This window comes from Odocoileus virginianus, chromosome 28 (assembly GCF_023699985.2).
Source record: "Odocoileus virginianus isolate 20LAN1187 ecotype Illinois chromosome 28, Ovbor_1.2, whole genome shotgun sequence".
Classification (NCBI taxonomy): Eukaryota; Metazoa; Chordata; class Mammalia; order Artiodactyla; family Cervidae; genus Odocoileus; species Odocoileus virginianus.
Genome location: NC_069701.1, coordinates 14,796,611 through 14,820,450, shown reverse-complemented (window position 1 = coordinate 14,820,450; position 23,840 = coordinate 14,796,611). Strand labels below are relative to the sequence as shown.

At 44.9% G+C, this 23,840-nt stretch overlaps 1 protein-coding gene and 1 long non-coding RNA gene across 13 annotated transcripts in view; one reads left to right on the top strand and one right to left on the bottom strand.

Annotated features, from left to right (window-relative positions):
- The window catches only part of TENM4 (teneurin transmembrane protein 4), an 861,213-nt gene that overhangs the window by 721,349 nt on the left and 116,024 nt on the right, over positions 1-23,840 (bottom strand). The gene's annotated exons all lie outside the window — the stretch shown is intronic.
- Positions 13,998-16,150, top strand: LOC110140154 (uncharacterized). Of its 2 annotated transcripts, XR_002314672.2 has the most exons (3): positions 13,998-14,134; positions 14,221-14,794; positions 14,922-16,150. It is a non-coding gene; the product is annotated as an uncharacterized lncRNA (long non-coding RNA). The 2 variants fall into 2 exon arrangements; XR_002314671.2 differs by having other exon boundaries at positions 14,221-16,150.

Genomic DNA, 23,840 nt, shown 5'->3' with positions numbered 1-23,840 from the left:
TTAGGATTGACTGGTTTGATCTCCTTGCAGTCCAAGGGACTCTCAAGAGTCTTCTCCAAGACCACAGTTTAAAAGTATCAATTCTTGGGCACGCAGCCTTCTTTATGGTCTAACTCTCACATCCATACATGACTACTGGAAAAACCATAGCTTTGACTATATGGACCTTTGTTGGCAAAGTGATGTCTTTGCTTTTTAATACACTGTCTCCTTATTTCCACCTTCTTCTCCTTTTCATTTATTACCTTCTCCTACATGGTATCTTTCATTCACCTATTTTTCTTACTCTTTATCTCTCTTACTAGAACAAAAACCCCATAAGGACAGGGATTTCTGGGACATAATGGGAAAGTGCCAGGAGTATCAAAGGTGCCTGATAAATATCTGTTGAACAAACAAATATCTAGAGAAATCACCTTCCCCACACCAAGCCTATTTCTCCTCTGATATCTGTTTTTCTGTTGATGGTAGGACCCCCCAGTGGCTGAGCAAGCCTTGGCTGGAGCCAAACAGTGATGAAAGTATTTTGTCTATACTGTACTGATGGTTTTAAGACTATATGCATTTGTCAAAATTAATCTAATTGTACTTTATTATATATAAATTATACTTTAATAAAGCTTGATATTAAAAAAGAAAAAAGGTCCAACAAGTCTTTCTTGGAGCCAAGGAGCTGATGACCCTGGGCTGGCTTCATGTAAAACAAAGTTAAACCTTCTGGTTCCTCTTTTTTCCCCACCCCTCAAGTTCAAGTGAAACATCAATTTTCTCATCTGTATGATCAAGGTAGTACTGCCTATTTCATAAACTGAAATGAGATCATGTGAGTTAAGATTCCAGGAATAATACTTGCCACAGAGCAGATGCCTTATAAAAAAAAATCCTCCAGCTGACACTGAATTCTGGGGAGCCTTGCTCCTGAATATCTCCAAAATATATCAGTTGCTCACCCTCCTTCCCAACCCTGCTGCTGCCAGGATGAGTCAGGAGGCTGGAGTGAGCCCTGTTCGGAGGAACAGAAAGCACTAGGGAGAGGAAGGAGAGGCATATGGTGAGGGGTGACCCCAACTGCCAAAAGGCGTTCAGTTTTAGTTGAATCTCCAACCCAAATGCGATCAGCAGGAGTCAGTGTACCAGGGGTAAGACTGGGGCAACCCTCCAGCGCCACAGAGCTCCCAGGGCTCCCCCCCCCCGAACTGAGTGCCCCCCTCCCTCCTGTCTCCTCTGCCCCAGTCATGCCCAAGCTCCATGCAACAGGCCTCCTCTCTCTAAATGGGCGCTTTCCACCGCTGCCCAGGCAACATCTGTGGGAACAGAGAAAGCCACAGAGTGTGACTGCCTGCAGCTAATTGATTTGTTTGAGTTGCTGACAGAAGGATGTGCACAGTCCCCGCTGAAGATTAGGGGTGGGGGCGTTCCAGGCAGAGAGCGCTGGGCCAGACAGAGATGGTGCGGGGAGGGGGGACCCACCTTGGCTCTCCCGGCTGGCCTGCAGGGTAGTTCTGCAGCAGACTCCCTGTCAGCCTCTGTGAGTTTCCTCCAAGGAGAAGAGAAAGAGACAAGCAGGAAGGGAAGAAAGGGAAGAAAGGGCAGAGGGAGGGAAGGAGAGAGAGAAGCACATAGCAGGAAAGACATGAAAACGGACTCACAACACCTTAAGGTTTTTGAGCATTTACTATGCACCAGGTCCAAGTTCTCACTTAAAGAAGTAGATAAGAAAAAGACAATGTGAGGGAAGAGAGGGGTACCAGAGAAAGAGGCAAAGGCAGGAAAACGATGGAGGGACCCAGGCAGCTGAGTACTCCTGTCCAGCCAGGCTGGTGATGGATAAACAAGGTCAGCTCCTAAATCCTGGGATAAACCCACCTCTGAGTTAGAGGCTAATGAGAGGGGAAGGACAAGGGTCTCTCTGGGCCCTAAGTACTTTTACCTTAGGCGAGAGGGGAACAAGGATGAGCCAGCATGAGGGCACAGAGGAGAATGCCCACTGCGGGCAGGAGGGTGGGAGGAAACAGCATGAACACCATGCACCCTCCATGAACTCCCTCCTGGCACCACAGCATCTCTGACTCTGACATCCCCTAACCTTGCATTTCAACTGAGTTTACTTTACAGATCTTTTTTGACTTATGATGGCTCTATGTCCCTATAAATCCCTCATAAGTTGAAAATATAAGCCAAAAATGTACTTACACACCTAACCTACCAAACGTCACAGCCTAGCCTCGCCTACCTTAAACGTGCTCAGAACACCTACATTAGCTCACAGTTGGGCAAAATGATCTAACCCAAAGCCTATTTTATAACAAAGGGTTGATGTTGAATATTGCACTAAAAGTGAAGGACAGTTGCATCTGTTGTTCACCCTCATGACTGCGCAGCTGGCTGGGGACCCTGGCTGCCGTCACCCAGCACCACCTGCGTATCAAACAGCACATCACCTGCCTGGAAAGGATCAACGTTCCAAGTTCAAAGGATGCTGAATTGCGTGTCGCTTTCACACCATCGTAAAATCAAACCATCTTAAGTTGGGCCACTGTAAGTGGGGACCATCTGTAGTTTAAATCTGTTTTTTTTGGAGGATTTTCCTTCCCTTCAAACCTACCTGCGAAACGACAGCACAGGGAAGGCTCTTGGTGATGATTTGTAGACAGGGAGTGTCTTCGCTCTGATGGTCAAGCCCAGGAAGGTTGTCTGACCTAAGCAACCTCGTTCTAGACTGGATTTTAATGTGGTTATTGGGGAAAAAATAGTCTTTGCCTTGAACCTGACACATCAGACCCTCAATTGCTTAAACTCGCTAAGCCTCATCTGTCACTCTGTAAACGCACCATCCCAGAAGCTGTGACGATCTCTAATGCATCACGGTTTATAAATGAGCCTGACGTGCCGCCTGGTACATGAAAAACACTTATAATCCATCAGGTAAATCAGAAACACTGCAAAAATAGCTTACAGGTTATATACCTACTGCCAAGAAAAGCTACAAAGGAGATATGCATGATCAACCAGCCAGAGATGTGCAATTAAAATAAAAGAAGGAATAAAGGGGGGGGATTGAGAGAACAGCGCAGTGGTTTTTACCAGGGGTTGCCAAACTCTGGCCTGTGGACCAGCTCAAGCTGGCTGGCTTTTATGAATAAAGTTTTATTGGCACTTAGACACATCCATTTGTTTACACATCCTCTAAGGCTGCTCTCCTCTACAAAGCAGAGTCCAGCAGTTATGATAGAAATTGTGTGACCTGCAAAACCAAAAACGTTTGCCATCTAGGCCTTTATAAAAAGTAGCTTGCCAACCTCCAGGATATAATAAAGGTTCATACTTTTGTGTTCGAAGCGGCTAAATCTAGGGTATGATGTTTTCCATAACCTCAGTTTTTCCACTTACAAAATGGGTTTATAATAACCATCCCCCAGACTGAGAATTAAAGTTCTTAAAACGTTTACATAAAAGCACTCTACCCTGCTTGAAACATAGGGAGCTCTCATCAAATAGCATTTCTGTGTTGTTGACATGGTTTTAGCAGATGCTGCTCCCAGGAGACAGAGGAGTTCAGAGGAGGAAGGGCTGGTTGCCAAACTGATAAAGTGAATGGCAGGGGCCTTCAAAGGGAGGTGAGGGAAGCAAACGCTTAGTGAGTGACGCTCTGCCAAGTTCGTACCATTTTGTCTCTGATTTTCAGAAGAACTCAGCGCCATGTAACAAGGGAGGATGCTGAGGCTCAGGAAGGTCAAAGTCACACAAAGCCAGGGAAAGCAAGCCTGGCTCTGTGCGCTTCAAAGCTTAAGCCCATTGATCTGAGTGTTTGATGAAGCTGCTGTTATTTTACTTAGAAGATGAGGAATTAGTGGTGACACAGTGGCCTTTCTCCAAATGCTTGTGTTTCCGGGTACGAAAGGGCCTTGATTTACAGGAGTTTCAGAGGACAAAACCAGGACAAAATCTGTCCCTTTTCTGATCTCATTCTGTCTCAAGGATACATGATAATCTCCACATGAAATGCACAAAACAAAAAGAATCTGAAGTCCAAGAGGTTTAAGCCTGTCCTAAAAATAATACGCCAGGAAGAAAATAATATTCTGCACGCAGAGAGTACTGGTGAGTTATAAAAAAAGAATCAAAAGTGGGGATGATATTTGATAATACTATGTGGTATGCTTGTAATCTGTTTATGAGACTAGATCGTAAATCTCACCGCGCACACACACACACACACACACACACACACACACACACACACAATGGTAACAATACAGAAGTAGTGGATCTGTTAATTAGCTTGATGTAGTGATCATTTCGGGCTTCCCCGGTGGCTCAGATGGTAAAGAATCTGTCTGCAATGCAGCAGACATGGGTTCAATCCCTGGGTCGGGAAAATCCCCTGGAGAAGGGCATGGCTACCCACTGCAGTACTCTTGCCTGGAGAATCCCATGGACAGAGGAGCCTGGAAGGCTACAGTCCAAGGGGTTGCAAAGAGTCGAACACGACTGAGCGACTCTCACTAACTCAAGTGATCATTTCACAAGGTACGTGTATACCAAGCATCAAGTTGTACACCTTAAATATATACACACTTTATGCCAAAGTTATCTCAACAAAGCTGTTAAAACTAATTGATAGAGACTTCCCTGGTGGCCCAGTGGTGAAGAGCCTTCCTGCCAGTGCAGGAGACACAGGTTGGATCCCTGGTCCAGGAGGATTCCTGGTGTGTGCTGTGGAGCAGCGAGACCCACGCGCCACAGCTACTGAGCCCGCATGCTCTAGAATCCCTCTCTGCAGCGAGAAGCCACCACAATGAGAAGCCCTCACATCCCAGCTAGAGAGGCCCCTGCTTGCCACAATTAGAGAAAGCCAGCGTGCAGCAATGAAGACCCAGCACGGCCAAAATCAAAATAAAAAATTAATAATTAAAAAATAATTCATAGCATAAATATACAATAATATAAAAATTTTTTAAAAAGTAAAACAGAGAAAAGTAATAAAAAAATTTCCTGAAAGTGTGAAAATTAAAACAATCACATGAGGAAGGTGAGACACATGTCCTATCCTCCCATTTTACAGAGAAGGATAAACCAAAACCTAGGAAAGTAGGTGCCCAAGTCACAGGGCTCGCCGGCTATAATCAGGGCTTCAGCTCAAGCCTGCGTTCTCTGAGACATGAGTGATAAATCACGGGGCTGTGGCAGAACAGGTTTACACAATTGAGTGTTTGTCAAGATGAGAAATGAAAATTACTCTGCTCCTTTTAGCAGTCAGAGTCAAAAACTTGCAGGGGAAAAGAAATTCAAAAAGCGTTTTCTACCCTGGGAGGTCTGAGGGGCCCAAGTGTGGCAGAACCTCTTGTATTCCTTAGACCTATAGCTTTGGAAGTGCCCCCAGGGCACCCAGGCAGGGGTGACCTCCTATTAGTGCTCAGGGCATCTGGGCAAGTTAAGCACATGGCTTGGTGCCTGCCAGCCCTGCCTCTAGACACAGATCTCAGGAGAGGAAGAGAACTTTCTGTCCTGTATTTATTTAACGGCTTCTGCAAGAGCGTGGGTAGCAGTGATAAGGGGCCATGGAGGCTGGGATTCATGTTCCCCAACTAGTTGAGTGACTGAGGAAAGTAACAACCTTCTCCAACCCCAAGCTCTTCATCTGCTAAAGAGGGACACTATGTGTATCTACCCCTTGGGCTTCTGTACAGACCAGACAAGCAAATGCATGTGAAATAAGTGTCCAATGCCCGGTACAGAGCCTGTAGTAAAGTGCAGGGGTATCACCATTGCCACCGCTACCACACTGAGCTGCCTGACAGCTCGCTGGAAGAGAAGGACCACTTCTGGGCCTCCCAGTCGGACTCTCCTCACTATTTGACCCGAGTTAAGCCACATAAGCCCTCCGAGCTTTAGTTTTCTCTCCCATCAAGTGGAAATAATAATAAGCCCTGTGATATCTGTCTGCTGGGGTCATGAAGGGAATCAGAGAAGATAAACAGATATGAAAGGGCTTTGTAACCAGTGGAGCGGTGTTCACAAACGGACCAAGGTCATTACCAGCATCCCTACTGCTAGTCTTCAGTGACGGAACAGTCACTGTACTGGGCAAGGAATTAATCTGCGCAACCATTCCTACTCATTTTTGTATCTAATAGAACAATACCTGTTTCTTCCTCCCCCTTTGGACTTTCATTTCGTGATCTGGTGCTTGCTCTCAGCAACCATTTCCACACTATATATTCATAGTGGATATTATAATGAGACCTATCTTTTTTTTTTCTTTTTCCCTACTACTGTAACCCAGGAAGAGAGACTTCTGTGACTGGCAAGCATTATCCTCATTTTACAAACAAAGCTGTCCTGGGTCCCAGGCAGGGACCCTCCTCCTCTCTCTCTCCCCACTCTCTGCCACAGCCCACAGGCCAGAAGACAGAGCACATGGGGAGTTGGTTACACATGCCGGGAGCAGTTTCATCAAGTGACCAGGGACAGCCCTTTTAAAAAGGTTCCACTAAAGAAGATAGTGACTAACGTTAGTTCGGGAAGCCTGGTGGCTCAGATGGTGAAAAGTTGGCCTGTGATGCAGGAGACCCACGTTTAATCCCTAGGTGGGGAAGGTCCTCCAGAGAAGGAAATGGCTTCCCACTCCAGTATTCTTGCCTGGAGTATTCCACGAACAGAGGAAGCCTGACAGGCTGCACTTCGTGTGGTCGCAAACTGTCAGACACAACTGAGCAGCTTCCACTACTCACTAAACAAGGCAGTAGCTTGACTACTGCCATACAAACATACGCCTTGGCTAAGGGCTATAGTCTCTTACCTAGAAGTTTCCAAAGAAACGGCACGCTCTTAAACACTGCACGCTCTCTTAAAGTTGTCTCCAAAGGCGCACGTGTTGCAGATTCAGATCAGGACGTTTCTCCCTCTGTTCATGGCCACCTCTGACATCAGCCTGCTTCAGAGATGGCCTTGTTGATAAAGGTGGAGGGTGAGGAAGGCAACCTCCAATCAGTCCCCAGGGCATAAGTGGTGGTTTAGTTGTATCCGGCTCTTGCAAGCCTATGGACTGTAGCCTGCCAGGCTCCTCTGTCCATGGCATTCTCGAGGCAAGAACACTAGAATGGATTGCCATTTCCTTCTCCAGGGGATCTTCCTGACCCAGGAATCGAACCCACATCTCCTGCATTGCAGGCAGATTGTTAACCCACTGAGCTACAAGGGGAACCCTTGGGGCATAAATGGGGCCATCCAAAATATCACCTGGAGAAGTCCTCTACTCTACCTTGAGTCCCAGCTCAGCCCATCTAGGAGCGTGATAAGGGCGGGGTGGGGACAGAGAGAGCGTGTGTCTCGCTCCACCAACCATCTGTTTGGCACTGGTCCCCACCACAGAGAGTGTGCTGAAGGGGAGATAGCAGCCTTCTCCCGGATCCTTGGCTCAACCCAGCAGGTGAGCTGGAGGACCAGGAGACAGGCCGAGGACTGTGTCCTGCAGGGCTCCTTACCGCAGCCGCCCACAGGCCGGGCGCAGGCCCTGAAGCAGCAGCGAACCTCTCCCCCAGGCCCATCTCGGAGACCTAAAGGCGGTGGCATCTCTGTGGGTCACAGTCCATGGGATCCAGATGGCAGCCTCAGGAGTCTGGGGGCTGGCTGGGTCCTGGGCACCTGGCTCCCTCAGTGATGATGGCTGAGCAGGGTCTGAAGACCTGGCCAGCTGAGATCCGCCTCCTCGGCCAGGTCTGGGCACGAGTAGAAGGGGCCAGCCTGGGTACTGGACGAATCCTCCCGAGCAGGCCAACAGGGCACGCGGGACACCCTCCCCTTCGCCAGGGCCTGGACCTCGGAGGGTGAGTGTTGAGCCTCAGGATGTTGCCCTTTCTTGTCAGAACGGACTATAACATGTGTTTTGGTGGAGGTTCACAGGAACAGGGTTACCTGACCATGATCTGACCTCTAGAACAAGGGCTCTGACACCAAGACATTTGCAACCACTTACCACGCCCCTCCCTCCCCTTTCCTATAAAAGGAAAGCTTTGCTGAAAGCTGTTGGGGAGTTCAGGGTTTCTAAGGCATGAATCACCAGTCTTCTTGCACGGCCCTGCAATCAACCTTGCTCTGCTCCCAATTCTGATGTTTTGGTCTTGTTTGGCCTCACTGTGCGTTGGGCACATGGACCTGAAGTAACATGAGGACCCAGGGTTTTGCAGACGTGTTTTTGTGGAGAGTTGACTCAATCTTTCTTGCTTTGACCACCCTGATGGTAACCCACTGTCTTGGCAGCTCCTGCAGCACGTCTAAGGAGGGCATTTTAAACAGCCAAGTGACGACTGATACAGCATCATCACAGATGCTGTTCATGGTACAACAGGTATAAGTCATTCCTCAAAAACAATGACTTTACATCAAGTTCTCCCATCCTGCCAAGTTTAAAAAAAAAAAAAAGAGTAGGAAATGAGTGTAAGTGATGACATTTCTGGGGCTCAAATTTATGCCTGGGGTTGATAAGCCCTAAATTATCTCACCCACTTCTACCAACAATTACTGGAGTTTAATGTGTTCAAGCGTGGTGTGTGTTTACAGGTAAACAAGCATTGTAAGACATACCACAAGAACACTTGATTCCTGGAACATCAAAATAGCTCCTGCACCACTATGCATGAGGTTAACTGAGAGATGGAAACAGACGAAATGGAATGGAAATGCTTCCCCATTGATGTTAACACAGTAATTACCATGTCCAGAGCCTGATTTGCCCTGATCTAGGGCTACCCGGGAAAGACCTCTTCTTTACAGCACTCCCATCCTAAAGGCTTCTGAGCTCTGGTAAAATCTAGGCTATAATCATCACCACAATCCTGCTAGATAAGAATCCTCCAAGATGCCTTAGAATTATTAGGTCTTCATCCACTTAGCAAACTTCCCTCCTCCAACATGGGGCTGATAATTTCAGGAATTAAACAACAGATATTCCTAAAATGAACTTCAGCACAGCACCCATTGCATAAATGCCAGCACTATATCATGTTTGTTTATAGACCTGGGCAGCCTGTGAGATGAAGGTCTCTCCTTGGGGAGCTCTGGCCAGATGGGGCTATTATCAGGGCTAGGGATTCTCAAGAGAGGATATATGTCAATCCCTCGTGGGCCCTGTGAAAAATGTTTAGGTCACCACATGCAAAAAACAGGATACATAATTGAACATGCAGTATGATCAGAGGACTACCAAATTATGCATTTGTAAGATGCTGCATTCAAAAATTGATGTGGGTAGTGAGGGTAGGAAATGCCTTTTTCCTTTCCTTTCCTTTCCTCCCCTTCATTTCCTCTCTTCCTTCCTTCCTACTTTCTGTCCTAATTTCCTTTAAGCCTCCTTTCCTCCTTTCTCTCAATAAATACCATGGGCCAGGCATTGTGCTAGATACTGATGATAATATAGTAAAAATGGAAAAAAAAAAGTCTTATCTTTCATTGTACATTATGCATTTTCACAAACCACTTTTTAAAAATAATAAAAAGGCATATTTTGACATACAAATAAATATATTATTAAAAATAACAGGTTGTGAAACTTTTCAAGACAATCATGGAACCTGGCATATTGATTGGATTGCTGACGCTACTAAAGATTTATTGGCAATAGTTAGCCATGATCAAAGTTTTCTGTTTTTTTTTTTAAGGTGGGGAAATCCTAATTTTCTAGCGATACGTACTGAAGTATTTACAGATGAAATTAACATGATGTCAGGGATTCTGACTCAAAGTAATCCAACAGCCAGGTAGTGATAATTGCTGATGCTAAGTGGAAAGTACATAAGGGTTATTATATGAGCTTCTAGTTTTGCATAAGTTTGAAATTTTCCATAATAAAAGCAAAACAAAATCAAAATATATGTAAGTACAATGGGACAAGTCTGATGGAAAATGCTGAGGTCCTGGGGGGGTGTGGGCGTGTGGAGGGGGGAGGGATGGAGAAAAGGAGAGTAGGTACCTAGGCAGAAAAAAGAAGATCTAAAAAAAAATTTTACCTCCTTCTACTTCTATCATCATTAAATTTCATCAAACGCAAACACATCCCTCCAGTATTCAGGTTGTTCATTATAGAACCATAACCTCTGCCTCCGTGGGTCCCCAGTGTACTTTGTATGGTTTGACAATAGTATCTATTCTGCTATATTAGCATTCATTTATGTGTCTGACTTCTCTATTGACTCCAGGAGGGCTACACTTTCCCATTCTTGAGTCTCAGTTCTTCATACTGGGCTGGGCATACAGTGAATACCTTGTTAAACTGATCTCACAAAATCCTGGTACAATAGATAAGTTTGTAAATGTTTCCCCTAAAATTGCAATAACTGATGTCACAGGTCAGAAAGAATCTGTACATGAAATATAAAAGTTAGATTGGCATCTTTTCCCAGTTCAGAGCAGCGTGTTGATTCTGCCCACACAAAGAACCTCTCCCTTTCCAGCTGGAGTAGGAATCTGTCTTGGGCCAAGTTTGTCGTCAAAGGAATTTCCAAAGAGCATGCAGGCCTGTGCTACCCCACTACTCATTCTCAAAATTGAGAAAATAAAGCCAAAATTTGGCATTCATGCCAGGAGAAACCACAACCATAAAAGCAAATTTCAATTCCAGTGATCAAGTTGAATACCACTGTTTGGGATTTGAGTGACTAGATGTACTGTCAGATATTTAGCCATCTCAAGGCCCAATTCCCTTAAGATGTTAGGGGTCATTTTTATGAATGAACAGGCTAGCAACGAGACTTTCTCATTATCTACAAGGTACCTTTAAGTGAGAAGGGAAATTTCTCAAATCTAACCCTCACTCCTACTTGCAGAATGTATTGAAGGAATCTCAACTCCACCATGTCCTGAAATGAACTAAAACCATCTCCAAATGACGTCTTCCTCCTGCGAGCCTCATCTTGCTGAAAGGTGACGACCACCCTTGTTGAGTGGCAGCCCTCGCTAGGTCTGCCCTGCCCAGTACCCACAGCAGACCAAACCACCAGGCACATTACGCAACTGCATGCAACTGTGCATGCGTGATACCTCACGAATATCACATAACCCGTGACAATGTGGCAAGGTGGCACCGGGGGCCCTGACTACAGAACCTAGACATCAGATTCAGATGAGGCTGAAAGCAATCACATTAGACTCTGGCAGTAATATGGGTAGAGATCTAAGATCTGAGAGACGCATATCTGTGTCACCGTCATCAGAGTCTGGGGAAGCCTGAGAAGCTGAGCTCAACGACATCTCTCAGACTCACCTGATGCTTTTAGCTATAGAGGGATCCTTTGTATTTATTAATACCCCGTGGCTCAGATGGTAAAGAGTCTGCCTGCAACGCAGGAGACCCAGGCTCAGCCCCTGGATCTGGAAGATCCCCTGGAGAAGGGAGTGGCAAAACACTCCAGCATGCTGTCTGGAGCATCCCATGGACGGAGGAAGCTAGTGGCTACAGTCCATGGGGTCACAAAGAGTCGGACGCTACTGAGTGACTTTCACTTTTATTTTCTTGGGTTTATTGCAGCAAAATGTCACCTGTATCCGGTTTATGAGTTGAGAGAGCTCATTTTCACCAAGCCTCAAGCCTCTGCCTGACTAAGCCTCTGCCTAATTAAGCCTCTGCTGGGCTAGTTCCCAAACCCACGACAAGGTCAGAGTGATATATTCTAAGCTTGAATCAAATCACACTATCATCCCTTCAAACCCTTCCACATCCACATCCAAGGAGCTGCTTTCTCTGAGTTCTAGTCCTTGGGTCCTCCCTTCCCTCTCTGGGCCCAGGGTGGTAACAGCTCCCCACTGTTGCCAGCTGATGGAAACTTCGTCATCACCTGGCCAGCCCTGTCCTTGACTGAACCTCTATAAATAGCCCATTCGTTAAACCCTCTTTAGTCATCCCATTTGAATGTGCCATCTATTTCCTGCTGATAAATACACAATTTTGTAAAATAAGAATAAAAAGGGAAGGGACTTCCCTGGCGGTTCAGTGGTTAAGAATCCACCTGCCAAAGCAGGAGACATGGGTTCGATCCCTGGTCTGGGAAGATCCACAGGCTGTGAAGCAACTCGGCCCATGAGCCACACACAACTATGAGACAATGAGCCTAGAGCTCATGCTCTGTGGCATGAGAAGCCATGGCAATCAGAAACCCGTGCACAGCAACTAGAGAACGGCCACTGCTCGCCTCAACTAGAGAAAGCCCACATGCAGCAACAAAGACCCAGTGCCGCCAAAGAAAAGAATAATGAAGGGGAAAAAAAGAAGAGGCAGTTGCTCCTCCAGAGAGCAAGCTATACTCTTTCAGCAGTGTAGAATAGATGAGGAGATAAAAAAATATGTCAACAGGAGAGGATCAGAGGCCTTCTATCTGTGCAGTGTGATATATGCTGGATGTGGCAACTCAATGAAAGTGGAGGAAAATACAGGCTATTCAATAAACGATGTCAGGACCACTATCTAACCACACAGAGAAGTAAAGCTTGTACCATACACACTGGGGAGGTGCTTACTTACAAGTCAAGTCTCAAAACTAGACCCTCAGCTCCTCCATACTTAGCACATATTCAGAAACTCAAACAATCACAGAAGTTGGGATAAAAACAGATGTACCTCAAGAGAGCTTCTGCACCACATCCCTGTACCCTGTTAGGAAAAAGGATCATTCCCATTTAATAGATGAGAAAACTGAAACCAAGACTGATTAGATGGCCTATCCAGGCTCACCTAAGAAGCAGCAAAGAGGACACAGTCAGTAGGGCCAGATCGTACACAGCTTTGAATTTGAAGGCAAGACATGTAACTGCTGAGATTTGCACTGTTTTTCCCCACACCCAGTTTTATGTGCAGAGGCTTGAACACAATGAGTGCAGACAGCTGCTCCATGTCAGCAGAGGGGGAAATAATACCTGTTCATCAGGGAGCTAATTCTGCAAAGCACACCATCTAATCGGTACCATATACACGTAAATAGGATGCTCTAATCAGCAGGAAGACATGAACTGCAATCTATCCCTCATGGACCCAAAATATAATGGAGCAAAACTGAAGGTTTTACGATGCACAAAGCACTTTACTTGGAAGACTGATGCTTTTCTAGGCAAGGTGTTCATTTCCAGAACAAGTTCCCCCACTTTCTGACATCCAATCCCAGGAAACCATGAGCACCAAACAAATAAACATCTGGGGCAGTTTTTCCATATTTTTGGAGTCTGTGGGAGACAACACAGAGCAGATATTAAAAGCACAGATTTAGAAGCCAGGCAGACCTGAGTTCAAGCCCTGCTCTACTATTTCATAAGTCTGTGACCCTAGGTGAATCTCAGCATCTCCAAACCCTACCAGTAAGAGAAGGGTAATAGAATCCTATTAGAGTGCTGGGACATTCAATAAAAAAACAGAAGTAAAGTGTCAGCACATCCTTAACAAAAAGAGCTTTAACCATTACTATTAGGCTGATTTCCTTGTGTGACCCATTGTCTTATACAAACAACATTCCCCAGGGAGGGTTCTAAAGTGTTAGTAACCTAACCCTGCTGGATTGAGCACACTGGTTCTTGGAACACAGCCCTGGTATATTTTACTGGCCTGTACTTTTTTCCTTTAAGTTTAACTGACAATAAATTAAAATGCTAACATTTCACATAAAAATTCTGGGTTTCCACTTTCTCTTGGAAGAGTAAAAGGTGTGGTGACCAAACCTCTGCATTCCCTTCTGGCCACACTGAGGTATATTTGAATGGCAGCTGCCCCCTTTTGAAGGGCCACCATGGATTCTCTACCACCACAGCCCTATTGCCCCAATAGCCTGATCCCTCCAAATATCTGAGTTTAGGACTCATTCTGATGTGAAGCTTTCTGTCCCCAACCTGAGGGTAAAAAATGTGGATTCAGCAAATGTAACACATTTGGCAAATGGCAACTTCTGATGTCATAACTGTGAATGTTAGGATTTGGATTTTGGAACTTGACAGAACTGAGTTTGATGTTGGGGCTCTGACACTTCCGAGCTGTGTGGCCTTGGGAGTGTTTGCCTCTGAAACTCAGCTGTCTCCGAATTAACCCGGAATTTCACATTTCTTCTTCTGAAAAAAGGGGGCTCAAATCCTGATCTCCCAAAGCAGGTGTGAGGATTAGGTGAGATGATGGGATCAATGCCTAGGACTTCATTTGCTTAGTTGCACGTAGTACGTAAGTCAAAGGAATTTCTGTTTTTTTTCCAGAACTGGTCCTTCATCTTAACGAATCTGAAGTTTTCACCTGGAGCCACTGGCTCCTACCTTCCAAATTCCATTGTGTTCACAGAGATGAAAGGTAATTTCACTGAATGATACCGAAAATGCTTTCAGAGATCCTTATTTTACCTCCGTGACTTAGTCAAGAAGTGCTTTTCAAACCCTTTCCATGAAACAGAAATCTATGTAATCTTAACTTTGGCCCTGGAAACTCTACTCACCAAACACACGTGATCTGCATCTACCCAGGTCAGATGCTGCACCTGCTGGATACCGGGGATAAAGCAGTGAATGGGACAGACGTGGTCCTTGAACCATGGACCACATGTACATGACTGCGCATGTCAGAACCTGGTCAGCTTCCTTAGGTCCAGCTCCTCTACCTGTCCCACATGGATGACAAGACCTCGGAGGTATAGGGAGAGTTCCTCTCTCCATCCCTCTCCACTTGCTGCCTCATCAGTCTTATCTCTTCGCTGCCCAAGTCTGAAATGTCTTTTTCTGGTTATCTGCATCCAGAGCGATGTCAAGATTCACATGTATCTAACTAAAATCCTCACAGGTATGAAAAAGGTATCATAAAAATATGAATGGGGGAAATTTATTTGTGGGCAACGAATTACAATATGACCATATTAATAGTCACAACAAAAGTAATGAGCATTTATTAAGCACCTGTCTCTTGCCAGGCACTGCACTATCACATTTAAGCCAGCAACAACTCTTCAAGGCATCAGAATCCATTTTTCAGACAAGGAAACTGAGACTCAGATCACACGGAGGCCCAAAGTCACACAACTGTCAATTTCAGAGGGAAGGTTGAATCCCAGGCCAGTCTGAGTCTCAGGTCAGTGGCCCAACAATATAATTGCCCGTTACCTGCTTTAAAAATCAGCTTCTTTATATTTTACCACTCTATAAATATCTCTTCTCAAGTGGATGTAATAGGAATCCTTAAAATCTCTCAGCTGGAGACTGTACAATACAATAGATTGCTTTTTCTTTAAAATTAAGTCGTTTATTTATTTTTTTTAAAAGGAAAACAAAAACCTTTGGGAGACATGTTTTAAAATCTTCCTAATGAGGTATTTAGCTGATAATCCACAATGGCTTTGATTGTGGGATAAATATGGGATTGCTACTCAGACCTTCCGGAAAATAAATGTAATTACAAAGATTAAGCAAAGTATGACTAACAAATTGTTTTTCAACTCCTGGCACGGAAAACTGCAGCATCAAGAGGCTTTAGGCTGGAATGTTAAGCATCATATCTGCCCCCCAAACACCCTGCAAGGCCTTTCTGCTGCATGAAACTCTCTTCCTGAAGATTTGAATGAGGTGCAACATGGTCTGTGATGAAGTAGAAAGCCAGCCCTTTGGCCCTACCCCCTTCTCGGGTCCACCACTGCCCCTTTACGAGTCAGCCAGCCTCAGAGCTCTCAGCAGCAATTATATTATGAATGATTCCAGGTTCTTTTTATTGGGAAGGTTTTGAAGTCATGAGATTTGAAAGCAAACAAGACCCTGGGTGTTTAAATCCTGCCAGATGGGAGGAAACTTCCAGAGCTGATGGATAAGCTGCTGGCATTGATAATCATGATGTTTTCACAAGTCTATACTTAATCTCCAAACATATCAGGTTGTATATATTAATTACCTACAGCTTACTGTATGCCAATCATTATCTCAGGAAAGCAGTTAAAAACTGTTATATTGATTAGTTACTTGGATGTGTAATAACGGACCAAATGTACTTCAAGACCTTCATCCTAAGGATTTTGTTCAGAAGGCATGGGTGAATGTTGTGACTGTCTTACTTCTTCCCTAAGGACAGTTCAAAAACCAGCCTCAGGTGGTCTTCTAAGGAATATACTCTGAGCAGTTAACAAAATATACCCTGTCAGAGGCAAAAGTCAAATACCATATGAGGCTGACCTCTGTTGCCTTCCAACCATGCTCTCTAAATTCTATAATCTGCTCCAGAACCCCATTTTGCCAAGTTCTGTGCCAGGGGCTGAGGACATGCCGATGAACATGAGAACACAGCTACTGCTGTCTGGAGTTTAGATGCCAGTGTGGAGACAAATATTGAGAACCGATTGCTGAGTTAGTGACAAGTGCAGAGAGACATAGTAGAAGTTAAGAAAGCAGAACAAGGGCAGCTCTGCCAGATCTCGGGAGAGTTTGGGAAGGTCTATTGGAGGAAGTGACACTGGCAAAGCAAAGTATCTTGGGTGAACTTGAGGATGCCCAGCAGGGGTCAGGGTAGGGAAGCCTGGAGTATGGATAAGGCTGCTGAGGCTGCAGGGCTGGGTCTTATGTGACTCAGATGCTCAATCATGTCCAACTCTTTGTGACCCCCATGGACTGTAGCGCAGAAGGCTCCTCTGTCCATGGGATTCTTTCAGCAAGAATACTGGAGTGGGTTGCCATTTCCTTCTCCAGCAGATCTTCCCAACCCAGGGATCAAACCCGTGTCTCTTATGTCTTCTACAATGGCAGGCAGATTCTTTACCACTAGCGCTACTTGGGAAGCCCTGGGTCCTACAAGGCTGACAAGCAGGTTAGGGACTTGGGACTCTATTTCTAGGTCAGTGGGAAGCCACTGATGGGCTCTAAGCATGGGGTCCACTGTGAAAGGTGACCACAGCAGTGGAGTGGACGGTGAGTTGGAGGCAGTGGTGCACTGGAGTGAGCTTGCATGGCAGAGAGCCTCATGTGCATCCCGACTGCATGCCCAGTCATGGTGTTGGGAGCAGGATTTTGGCCATAGTGGGAATATTTACACCACAGCAATTGGAAAACACTTCAAATCCAGGTTCTCCCTGCCTCAGAGAGCCAATTGCTAAATATTGACCCTCGGGTACCACTGGCTCAAGTGAACAAGGATGATGTGAGAAGACCAGTTAGGAACAGGAACCCAACAGAAGTGGGGGTGGGGTGGGACCAGGGTGGTGGCACTGGGGATGAAGAAAAGGAGGTGAGTGTGTGTCTGTCTATCAGCTGATGAAAGGGAGACAGACACAGAGGTGTCAAATATTTCTAAGCACCTCCCATGTCCAGGTTGAGGATGCGGAAGGGAGAGGACAGACCGCATATCCTCAAAGAGAATCAGCCCCGCCACTGCCCACCCCCAGCTCTGAGAGTGCAGCAGGATTGTCCCTGATGACGCAGGGCAGCAATCCTGGAGGTGCAGAGCTTTCTGGCCACTCTCCAGGACCTTTCCTAGGAACCGCCCTCTTAATGTCGCCTTCCAGATGAGGGTCCGGGCTGGTCAGGCCCTGGCAGTAAGTTTACTATGGCATTTGCAGGCTAAGTTTACCCTGCTTGGGGAAGGTGCCTCATACGAGCCTGTTTCTTTTGCTACTTCTACTATACAGTTTGTAGGGGCTGGTAAAGAGAGAGAGACTCGAATAGTCTAAGAAAACCTACCAGCTCATGAAACCCACCATATACATGCTCTGGATTGAGGGAGTGCTTGGAGTGATATGACTGGAATGTAAATTCACTGCTCTCTCAAGTTTCTCATGGTGTGATCATCTCCCTGCTTCAAAGACAATCTAAGGGGTTTTCAAGAGTAACGTAATCTACAGGCAATTTTTTTACTGAAGTTAATTTACAATGTTGTGCTAGTTTCAAGTGTACAGGAAAATGATTCAGCTATACATATATACACATATATATTCTTTTCTCAGACTCTTTTCCATTATAAGTTATTATAAGATATAGAGTATGGTCCCTGTGCTATATGTCCTTGTTATTTTACATACAGTTGTGTGTATGTGTTAATCCTCAAATCCTAAATTATCCCCCCATAGCCCCTTTGATAACCATACATTTGTTTTCTATATCTGTGAGTCTATTTCTATCATATAAATAAGCTCATTTGTATCATTTTTTTAGATTCCACATATAAGTGATATTACACAATATATTTATCTTTGACTTACCTCACTTAACATGATAATCTCCAGGTCCATTCATGCTACTGCAAATGCCATTGTTTCATTCTTTTTTTGTGGCTGAGTAATATTCCATATGTGTGGGTGTGTATTGATATATATGTATATATACTTATATAAATTCATTGGTTGATGACCACTTAGATTGCTTCCATGTCTTAGCTACTGTAAGTAGAGCTTCTATGAACACTGAAAATTGCCTGCAGGTTGCATTACCCTTGAAAACCCCTTAGATTGTCTTTGAAGCAGAGAGATGATCACACCATAAGAAGTTTGAGAGAGCAGTAAGTTTACATTCCAATCATATCACTCAAAATCCCCCTTCAATCTAGGACCTGTGTATGGTGGGCTTCATGGACTGTAGGTGTTTTTTAGACTATTTGAGTCTCTCTCTTGAATGTAAACAGTGACAGACTTTATTTTCTTGGGCTTCAAAATCACTGAGGACAGTGACTGCAGCCATGAAATTAAGATACTTGCTCTTTGGAAGAAAAGCTATGACAAACCTAGACAGTGAATTAAAAAGCAGAGACATCACTTTGCTGACAAAGATCCATATAGTCAAAGCTATGGTTTTTCCAGTAGTCATGTAGGGTGTGAAAGTTGGACCATAAAGAAGGCTGAGCAAAAAAGAATTGATACTTTCAAACTGTGGTGCTGGAGAAGACTCTTAGGAGTCCCTTGGACAGCAGGCAGATCCAACCAGTCAATCCTAAAGGAAATCAACCCTGAATATTCACTGGAAGGACTGATGATGAAGCTCCAACACTTTGGCCACCTGATGTGAAAAGCCGACTCACTGGAAAAGACCCTGATGCTGGGAAAGACTGAAGTCAGTAAGAGAAGGGGATGACCGAGGATAAGACGGTTGGATGGCATCACCGACTCAAGGGACATGAGTTGAGCAAACTCCGGGAGATAGAGAAGGACTGGGGCGCCTGGTGTGCTGCAGTCCATGGGGTTGCAAAGTCATGGGACATGACAGAACAACAACAAGGAACGTTTAGCTGCATGTATCTTTTTCAATTAGAATTTTCTCCAGATACATGCCCAGGAGTGGTACTGGTGGATCATATGGTTAACTCCATTTTTAGTTTTTTAAGGAACTTCCATACTGGCTGCACCAATTTACATTTCCACCAACAGTGTAGGAGGGTTCCCTTTTCTCTACACTCTCTCCCGCATTTATTGTTTACAGACTTTGGTGTGAGGTGGTACCTCACTACAGCTTTGAATTGCATTTCTCTAAAAATTAGCGATACTGGGTATCCTTTCATGTGTCCGTCAGCCAACCTGCAGGCGATTTTCACTTCTGATTCTGACATTAGAGGTTAGTTCCACGCCCACTACTACATAGTATCGTGCTCCGGCAGTCAAGCTCCCTGTCCTCCCTATAAAGTTCCTTGAGGACAGGAGACATGTTCTATTTCCCTTGGGATCTCCAGGTCCTGGAAGGGTAGCCCGCAGTTGAAATACATCTAAATGCAGGGAAATAACATTAAGGTGGACAGTTGATGAATGAATGAAAGATACGAGTCTCTACAGAAAGGTTCTATCATTCATTCCACAGCTCTGTCAGAAGGCACAGGCCCATAGATTACTCAGTGACTGGTCACCCATTCACAACTCTCATCTGAGATTTATCCATAGTTCTCCCTCAGATCAGAGAGTAATAATAAAGTAAGTATCATCTACATAGCTCAGGCGGAAAAAGGACTACCATTGGCAGAAACAACACTTTGAGATTTTCAACCCTAGGTTCACATCCTGGCCCTGACACAGATAAGCTGGATCGCCTGAGACTTGCTTCTCCTTGGACCTTGCGTCTTCATTTCCTTATTTGCACAATGGGATTGGGTTCTAACCAGCTTGGCAAAATTGGGAAGATAAAATGAGCAAATCTATGTGAACATCTGCAAAGGAATTCTTGCTCAATAAATGTGGTTTTTTTCCTTTCTTTCCTCCTGACCTTAATATATGCATGTCTGCTAGAAGCCCCGATGCTCTCATTGGAGGGTTCCTTTACAAGCAGCTACTTCCCGTGAGTCAGCCAGAAAGAGGACGTCTGCGCAGTATGGTGCAAGATTATTTTCGTTCTCTCTCTCTCCCTGCCTGCCTCCCACCCTCTGCCTCTTTCCAGGAGAGTCTAAGAAAATAGTTCCTTTAAACATCCCTTCCTCCTGCCAGGAGTTAATACACATCACACCTTCTCTGATGCACATCTGTTACAAATTAGGTACAATGGAAGAATTGCCTCATTATGTCAATAGCAACTTGTGAAAAAAAGCATATAATTATTTATTTGCTTATAATTTTCTTGGCGCTATGAATTGGGGCTTTGGAAATAACTTATTTTTGCTAATCCAATGTGTCAATTGCCTGCTGAAATCACCTAAAATGGAGCAACTTTATGATCATTTTGATCTAAATTATTAGAAGAAAAGAAAAGAGAGATAGAACAAATGTGACATACAAATGGCCTGCTTTGACCAAAAAAAGAAAAAAAAACCCCAACTTCTTCCTTGAGGCCTTCAAATAGCCACAATTTGGATGATTACTGATTTTTCTTTTTGGGGGGTCTTTTATTCCTCAGAATCAAGAGTTTCAAACCTTCTCTACGTCAGATTAATAGCAATAATAAAATAGCCTCTTGGTGTAACTAGATCCGACTAAAGCAGGTGGAGGCTGCTGTTTCTTTAGTCAAAAGAGAGCCAGTATGGTGTTGAGAGAGGCAAAGTCTTTCCTGCCCAGTGTCTGCAGGGGGAAGAAAGAGGTGGCACCAAGGCCAGAGGTCCTCCCACTTCCAAGCCCAGGGGCTCCTCCAGGGTGGGACTACCACACAGGTTCCATCTCTCGTCCCCCAGCACTCAGCCTCACCCGGAGCCAAGAGCAGAGACTCAGTGTTTGTTGAAACACTGCTCATCCCACAGATCAAGCTTCCAGAATGATTCCCTGAAGGTAATGCAGTGAGCCAGCAAGTGAACCCCTCTTGTTTAGAAAGTGGACCTGAGCCACCATTAGTGGTGTGACCTTGGGCAGAACATGTGGCCTCTTTGAGTTTCAGTCTTCACTTGATGATAGATGGTCAGAATGAAATACACAGCAACGGGAAGCAACAGGCACAGTGCCCATTCATGCTCAGCACTCATTAAATGGTCACCTGTGATATCATTTACGATAGTAGCATCCTCATCAAGGAACAGGAAGACAAGGATGGTTGAAAGGTCAAGGATTTTTCAAGTGTATCAGACTTGCTTTCCAACTTCCACCCTAGTGGCTAAAGCGTAAGAACTGGAGCCACTCTCCGTTTTAACCCCAATTCTGCCATTTCCTAACTGACGTCTGTCTCCTAGGCTGCAGTCCTCATTTTGCCCCAAAGGAAACTTCACTTGCAGCTCTCAAGCTGTGCATGTTTCCTAGTCGACAGTTACGGTGACCACCAAGTGACCCAGAGACGACTTCCCTCCTTTGCCTGAATTCCAAACTGGAGCTTTGGAACCAGCAGTGGCCCCCTGTGCCTGTCCGCCGCCTCAGGGAGTGCGGGCAAATCTGGGGCCTCTGCACCAGACTGGTCTACAGAGAGAACTGCTGACCTCAAACTCACCTTAGAGCAATGCTGTGATAATAAGAAAACACCAACGCCAGAAAGAGAAGAGAAGACATCAGAAGTAGACAGCTGATCCAACATGCAGGCCTGACTCATATGATTGCTCATAATGTTTCTTTCTTGGTTTTTTGGACTCTTAACACATGAATCAAGGGTTTTTCTATCATGGGCATGATATTATGCAAATTTTAGAAATCAATCAAATTGTTGAGTTGTGGTCAATTACCTGCATCCAGTACCTCTGGTTTATCTTGGTGGGTTTCTCCTCTCCAAGGCTCTGACTGGATGGCTCTTAGAAAGTTTATTTTAGAAGAAAGGAATTATTACAGTTCTGTCTGGGCTACTCCTGATAATCACTAGATAAGACCCATTCACTTGGCCAAACGTACTTATTCTGACTCTGGCCACAAATATGAATTTTCCTTCAAGGTTAGTCAAGCTCAATAAGAGCAACAGGCTAAATTCCAGTCAAAAATAAATAAATAAATAAATAAAGTAAACTCTAGAGTGCAATGCAGGAGCTGCAGGAGACCCCGGTTCGATCCCTGGGTCTGGGAGATCCCCAGGAGGAGGAAACCCACTCCAGTATTCTTGCTTGAAAAGTTTCATGGACAGAAGAGCCTGGTAGGCTATAGCCCATAGGGTCACAAAGAGTCGGACACGACTGAGCGACTAAATACCAACACCACTGCCATTGACTGTTTAAGGGCAAGACTCTCAACCTTTTCATGCTTTACTTTCCTCATCTGAAAAAATGTAGATCATACCAGCTCCTGCCCTACAGGGTTGTTATGAGGATTAAATGAGTTGCACATGGCAAGAGCTTAGAACAGTGTCTAGCATATGAATATGAACTGCTACCATCATCATTGTTGTCACTGTATTGGGCACGTTAATTAGCTTAGTTTCTCCACCTGCTAAATGGAATGACAACCCCTCCCACAGGGTGTGAGGAGTCAGGACAGGTACCTAATACACAGCAAGTGCCAAATGATGTTAGTTTGTTTCCCCTTCTTCCTTCTCTGATTCCAGTAACAAGAGAGCTTTGTCAGAGGGGCTGTGGCACCTGTAATGGCCACTCTTGGCTGCTTTTGTTTCTTTGCAGAATCCCTTTCTTATCCTCTTTTCCCTTAACAGTCTCAGGTTTCCCAACAAATGAAAAGACCACATCCTAGGCCAAGGTGAAATCTTTTTTTGAGTGGGAACTGTCCACACCCTGGCTGGCAGGGCCAGAAGTCACTGGAAAGAATGCCAACAAATTACCAATCAGTCGCCAAGGTTTCCAAAGAGGCTTAAGAACTTGGGCAAGGTTTGTAGCACTTAACTTGCGCAAGCATCTTCAATTGCAGTCTGTCACCCCGAGTGAAGTAGTGGATGAAATCAGCATGTAAATTTCTCATCTTCCAAGGTTCAGAGAGGAGCGTTACATTTCAGTGTGATTAACAATGCATTTTCCTTTTTTTTTTTTTTTTTTTGCTTTTGCATTTTCCCTTCCCAGGGATTAGTGATAGGGCTCAGAGAAGTGTATAGGGACGGAGGTAAGTACTTCAAGGGAACAGCTGCCCAGCTTTAAGTTAAACACTCAAAGGACTGACACATTTAGCAATTTACCAGTAGGCCTCCCTGGGCCAAGAGAGAGAGTTCACAGTGGGGAAAAACCAGCCTCTTAAACCCAGGCTCACAGTCATCCATCCATCCAAACTCTCCCCTCTCTAATAGGTTAAGCTGGATTCAACTGTAGACTTCAGCCCATTTCCTTCTAGAACCTTCCCTGAAGATCTGAGACAAAGTCAGCTTTCTCCAAGATCTCACAGTCCTAAGCATATCTCTTTAAAGCACTGGCCACAGGGGCAAATACATCTATTTATGTAATTATGAAATGAACAATGAGGTTCAAACCCAGGACTCTCTGTCTCCGAATGATGGGATCTTTCCAAGTGGAGCAGTCAGAGCTTCGACCTGCTGTTAAAAATTTTAGCCTGGGTTCCAGCCCCGGGTCACCAATTCACAAGCTATGTGATGTTTCATAAGCTCCCTCA